Below are 6,000 nucleotides of genomic sequence, written 5' to 3' on the forward strand. Positions count from 1 at the left end.
GGTACTGACCTGAGAACACAGTGACAAGTACTGCCACGGGCACAGCATCCACCTGGCTGTAGAGCAGGACCGTCCTCAGCGGGCCGCACAGCGTCAGACCGTACATCCAGAGCACTGAGAGACCACAGCCTGCAGATCACAATGGCACAGCATCAGCCAGGGGTCAATGCAGGCAGTCGTAGCATAACCAGGTAAGGGCTCAGTCTGTCACACCATGTTCAATTCATGGAAAGGGAGCAGCCCAATTGGCATTGCCATTGATGACCATATTTGTATTGCTTACCCTGTGCATTTCTGGCTGGTTGGTATGAGGAATTTGAGCAGAAGCTGGCTGACTGGCAACATATCCAAGTTTGCACACTCACCTGCCAGGCACCTCCTGAAGACCTTTGACCTTAGAGGTGGGGTCAACACCTGGCCAGTGAATGGCTTCTGAATGGCCACCAGGCAGACTGCAGCACTGTGGACACAGCAGCATACAGCAGCCATATATAAACAGACTGCAGCTCTGCAGACACAGCAGCAGCACACAGCAACCATATGTAAACAACAGTCTGCTCAACACAGGCAGGACACACTATGATTATGAACTGGCATGGAGTATGCTAATGGCTGGAATACAGCACCCAGCTAGAATACATGCAAAGCAATGTTCCAATACCAGATTTCCATATTTATGACGAGGTTTATTTGGCAAGTTGTCACATAGTTTTGGCTATATGATGTTACTTACACAGACTTTGTGGTGAAAAGAACCTGCAGAATAGGAAGACCCAGCAAGCATGAATACAAAGAAACAAGGCCCAACACATGTAGGGCCTTGCCAATGGCTAGAAAGCCAATAGACCTGAAACATATAAGTGGTCAATGTCTGTGAAGAATGACTGACTTAACCTTAAATATTGCCTGTCATCTGTTCCCTTGACTGCAATTCAACATGAACAGCAGCTTACCAGGCATGGTGCTCATTCCAATATGGAATGAAAAAGTTACATTGGGTTGCAACACTAATTGAAGAAAACACATGGGGCTACATGATGACAACTAATGACATACAAAATCCCTCACAACCAACATTGCACACAATAAATGCAGGAGTTTCAGCATGCCTTGCCTGAATACACTTCCCTGGTTTAAGGTACTGATGCCATTGAGTTTTTTTGTGACAGCCTAAATAACTCACCAGTGCGCAGCTCCCAAATTGCTGACAACATGAGCATTTGTCATTGAACCTCTCATCTTGGACCTGGAGGGAAAAGAATGTGACATCATGAAACAATGATTATCCAGAAATAGTCATAGGGCTTGATAAATTCTATGACAGACAAAACCTGGATCATCTGGATCACAGCCATTGGGACCTGACAAATCTAGTGAATTTTTTGGCCACTGAAAGTGATGAAAAGAAGCCATACTACTACAGTGCCTGCTCTGCACAATGGCTGCCACATTTTTTAACCGCATTAATATAAACAAAATACATCCTAGCATGTTATTTTTAAAAATAGGTCTCAATAAAAAACTGATTGAATAGTATGCCAGGTGGTCCGTGGCACGCACAAAGTCACGAGTGGCAACACGAGGTGAATGTGGCAAAAAAGGCAATGTGAAAAATGCCAGATGCACTTCATCAAGTTTGGAGCGACAAATGCGAGCGGCAGCTTCAACAGCGCTCCAGGCATTTCGAACGCCATATCTCAATCCAAAATGCATTTCTTACCCTATACACGGTTCTTCCCTGTTGAGAAGGAAAATTCAGCTCAAAACCTCATTGCCGGCGTAGGGATGGTGCCAACCAAACTGCAACCATCGCTGTCTACCAGGACCCTCATCTCCGCCTCGGCCTCGCCATAATACTCAATGCTGCCAGATTGCTGACCACTAATACAAATTTATTGCTGATGCAAAGTAAGAAGGCCGCACAAACTACTGGCGCACGAAAGGCCATGCGACAGCGATGAATCTACCGCGGTGCATCGAATGCATACTCAGGTTCCCGCCTGGACTTATGGCAAGAGTCAGTGAAGCCGTTGGCTGCACTAAAACCTCAATTGCACCAGCAATATGACTGAGCAGGTAGCTCTCGTACATTATTCCTTCACGGACAGCATTAGGGGTGAAGAGGGGCATGCTGCTAGCCATGACAGATAACAGCTCACCGTTTGGAAAAGTTGACGTTAATTGGGTTATGAAATTGTATGAAAAGAAACAAGACAAGTCACTTCTATCACAGTGTTTTGTTCTTGGGGGGGGGGGGGGGGGGGGGCAGGGACGCAACGCTATCCTAGGTTCGCAAAACAGCGCAATTTTCCGATGCAAATCGGTCTGTAAACTTTAATTGCACTACAGAGTCGTTTCTTCCACCGATCCTCGCAGCACTTTCCGTTGCTTTCCTCGTTAACCAGCCCAAAATATCTAGCTGCGATGTTACTCAGGTACTGGTCGAATGCGGGCCGTTCTGCCTGGTCCAGATTTCAGGACGAAACTGGTTTACCACTCACCCATACCTTCCATGTCGGTCATCTATCATGATCGAGGGTCAGCAACGGACGACAAACAGTGACGGATAGACCTGACTTATTCTGAAATCGGACTCGAGGCCTCGCCAAACTTCTGTGCTTGGAGCTTCCAAGGATTTTGGCATCTTGGAAGCGGGTGAGTTAGGTATGATGCAGACGAAAATGGATCGAAATCCCAATGCGTTTTCCAGTCGTTTTAAAAATGTCATCTCACAATTGCCATGGTCATTTGACATTGCATAGTTCGTCACACCGATCATCGCTACATGTAAATGACCCATAGTGTTTGGTGGAAGTGCGCAGCGTTTGGTGAAAACCTGCCAAGCAGACTTCGGGAGCCCGACTTACATTAGCTTCGACTAAGGGCATGACAATCATCTCAGATCAGCACAATATCCAACATTTCAGCTGAGGAACGCACCACGATGCTTTATTCATGGCACTAATCACCGCCATTTCCGGCGCCCGTTCCGCGGACACCACCGGTCCGGGTTTGACTGACGCGGTGTCGCCCCAGCCGGCTGATTCTACGCGACCGTCGAGGGTGCGCCGGTCACCGCGGCTGGGCTCGAGGTCGGCACAGACAGGCCCGCCGGGTCAGCCGCTGCCGCCGCCGCCGCCGCCGGCGCCGACACCGGCGGTGGTGACGGCGGGCTGCGCAGCTGCTTGAGAATGTGCCAGGGCCTGCCAGCCAGCAGCGCGCTCTGGGCGCCCAGGTAGCGCTGTGTGACGGCGTGTTGGAATACGTCCAGGATGGGCACGGGCAGCGGGTCGCCACGCCGCAGCGCATCCACCACCGCGCAGCACGTGCCGCCGTACAGGTCCCGGTATACCAGCGACAAGTCCAGCTGCGGGGACATTGAGCCGGCTACGGTGATCATGCCCTACAACGGGGATTGGAATAGGTCGTGGTACATTCAGTTCAGAGCACGTTAGGTATGGCGGATACATCATAATGTAGCATGAACTGGGATAAGTTATCGCACGCCAGGGGCAGGTTCGTTATGCGTCAGCTGCAGCCATTTGCTTTGCGGCGACAGTGGCGCGGCGTGGCGAGCAAATGCCAGTGAAGATTTGCACCTATTGATGGCGAATTTTGCACTATCAAGGCTAGTTTGCATACGTGCTGTATGCCGAAAATTTGGTTTAGTGCGCCCCACGGGTTTTTCATCATGCAACACTGTCTAAGCGCAGAGTTCAGGCTCGTCACTTCGAACGTAAACAAAAGGAAGTGGGCAGCATCTGTGCTGCAAGTCACAAACGTATCTCAATAACGTAGCAAGCACTCCATCTTGCGCAAGTGCCGCCTCAATTCAGGAAGGACACAATCAAGCGACGCCGGCTCACACATAAAATGCTGGTGTTCGTTACATTTTTAGGCTCGGCATTTTGCGGAAAATGTTGAGTAGCTATGCCTGCAATGTGCGCAATCATTGCGTGCTTCCGCTTGGGAAGGGTTGGAATATATGTGGTTGGGAAATTGCATTGGTGACGTGATAGAAATTACACTTGGAGGCAAGTACATCGCAACACTTAACACGTTTGGAATGTCACTTAGAGTACACACCTAGCGCATGGATAAAGTTGTGTTCATATGCCTCTGGTAGCTGCACACATCTAACTCAGAATGAAATGTGAGGTGGAAAGTTGAGGCCTTCTCCGTACAACAAACTCCCGTTCAAAAAGCGCAATGTGCGCTCCTTTGCCATCGCATTTCAAAAGAGGAGCGGGATGTCTGTCACATGTGTGTCAAAAGCATATAGGAACAAACAAAGTTGTTGGCAAACATCGTGAGCTTGCATGCCTTTCCAGCTGGGGAATATCATAAAATGCATGATATACCAGTGACAGGTCGCGGCAAGCAACGCCCGGTCTCGGCAAATTAGGGAATGGATCACGGTACACCAGAGATAGAGCAAGTCAGGGGTAGATCACGGTACACCAGAGATAGGCCGCGGTAGGTACACCAGAGACAAACGCCAGCGAGCAGGGACCGATCAAAGTGCACAGGGGGGCGGTCGCCTTACACTAGGCACAGATCACTGAACCATGATCACATCACCATGGACAGGTCACAGTGCACCACTGAAAAGCTCGTAACGTATTAGGGACAGGCAACAGTGCACCATAGAAAGAACCCTAGACAGTTCTAGATTTAACGGGCCGATCCCCGGTAAGCCTGGGACAAATGACGTGCATCAAGGATGCGGCGCGGCATACCACAGACCGCTCAGCGCTTCAGCGGTAACACTTCATGGTACACTACCGACAAGGCCAGTTACGCCAGAAACAGGGCACGACACGGCTGTAGACGGACACGGGGTCAACTGTGGAGATCGGGCCTAATTTACATCGGCCTGACCACAGCAGCCACACTCGTCGCAGGCGTCAACCAGGAAGCTAACAAAGCAAGGCCCCAGGTGACTGATTCGACATCTCGGAGGCCGGCGCCACGCTGAGCTGGCAGCGGCGCGGCGGGCTCTCACGTCCAGCCGCTGCAGCGCTTGCGGCATCAGCTCTGCCGGCAGCACCAGCGTCCGCGCCAGCACCGTCCGGACGGCGCCCAGCGTAGTCTTGTTGCCCGTGCCGGCCGCGGAGTCCTGCTGACACGCGGGAGGGCCGTTACGCACGGTCCACCTGATGCCTGTAGTCACGACTGTAGCGGCCCCAGGGTCAATCTCGCACCTGCGACTGGTGTCTTTGAATGACCACTCCCGTCTTTGCTGTGTGGTGGGACCGGTTGGGCTCCACATTCGTTGGCGCTGACCGTACATGTCTACACGTCTGTACACGCATACGCTTTGTATTCTAACACATGCATGTGCATGTGTTAGAACACAAAGCGTATGCGTGTGCATTCATTATCCTGAGCCAAATACGATGTAGTATGAAAACATGCGCAGAACAAGAAAGGTTCAGAGGTTTCATACAAAGACGCCACTGCAGAGTGTTTGGTGCAACCTTTGTGACGTGTCAGGTTCGCCGGCATCGCCTGCCCTTCCCGCTAGAATGAGAGGCAGGCAACACCAGACAGCCTCAGCCGCTGATTGCGTAGTAAACCCCCTGGCGTCACAGAATGCCAAACTATCAAGTCACAAGTTGTTTTTAAGTTTTATATTTCTCAGTTCTCACCCGACGCAAATGCGCGAATTTACATGCAAATTGCAGGCTGTGAAAACCTTGGCTGACGCCAATCTGAGCGCGCCCTCTATAGCAGCGGCGACTACCGCCGTCGGCCGGCGGTCGCAGGCTCCGCAGTCGGCGGCACTCACAGCGGCCGGGGTGTCATCGACGAGCGGCGCCTCGGCCGGGTGCGTGCAGCAGGAAGGCCCCAGGTCGGTCCACGAGTCCACCGTGTGGCTGGCCGATGGGCTGATCGCCAACTCATCCAGCACCAGAGACTCGGTGCAATCCACTGCCAACAGCGGCGGGTCGCGTCATTGTATGTGAAAACGAGGCGGATGCTGTACTGACTGACGCT

Source organism: Pollicipes pollicipes, unplaced genomic scaffold (genome assembly GCF_011947565.3).
Source record: "Pollicipes pollicipes isolate AB1234 unplaced genomic scaffold, Ppol_2.1 Scaffold_4881;HRSCAF=5763_pilon_pilon_pilon, whole genome shotgun sequence".
Lineage (NCBI taxonomy): Eukaryota > Metazoa > Arthropoda > Thecostraca > Pollicipedomorpha > Pollicipedidae > Pollicipes > Pollicipes pollicipes.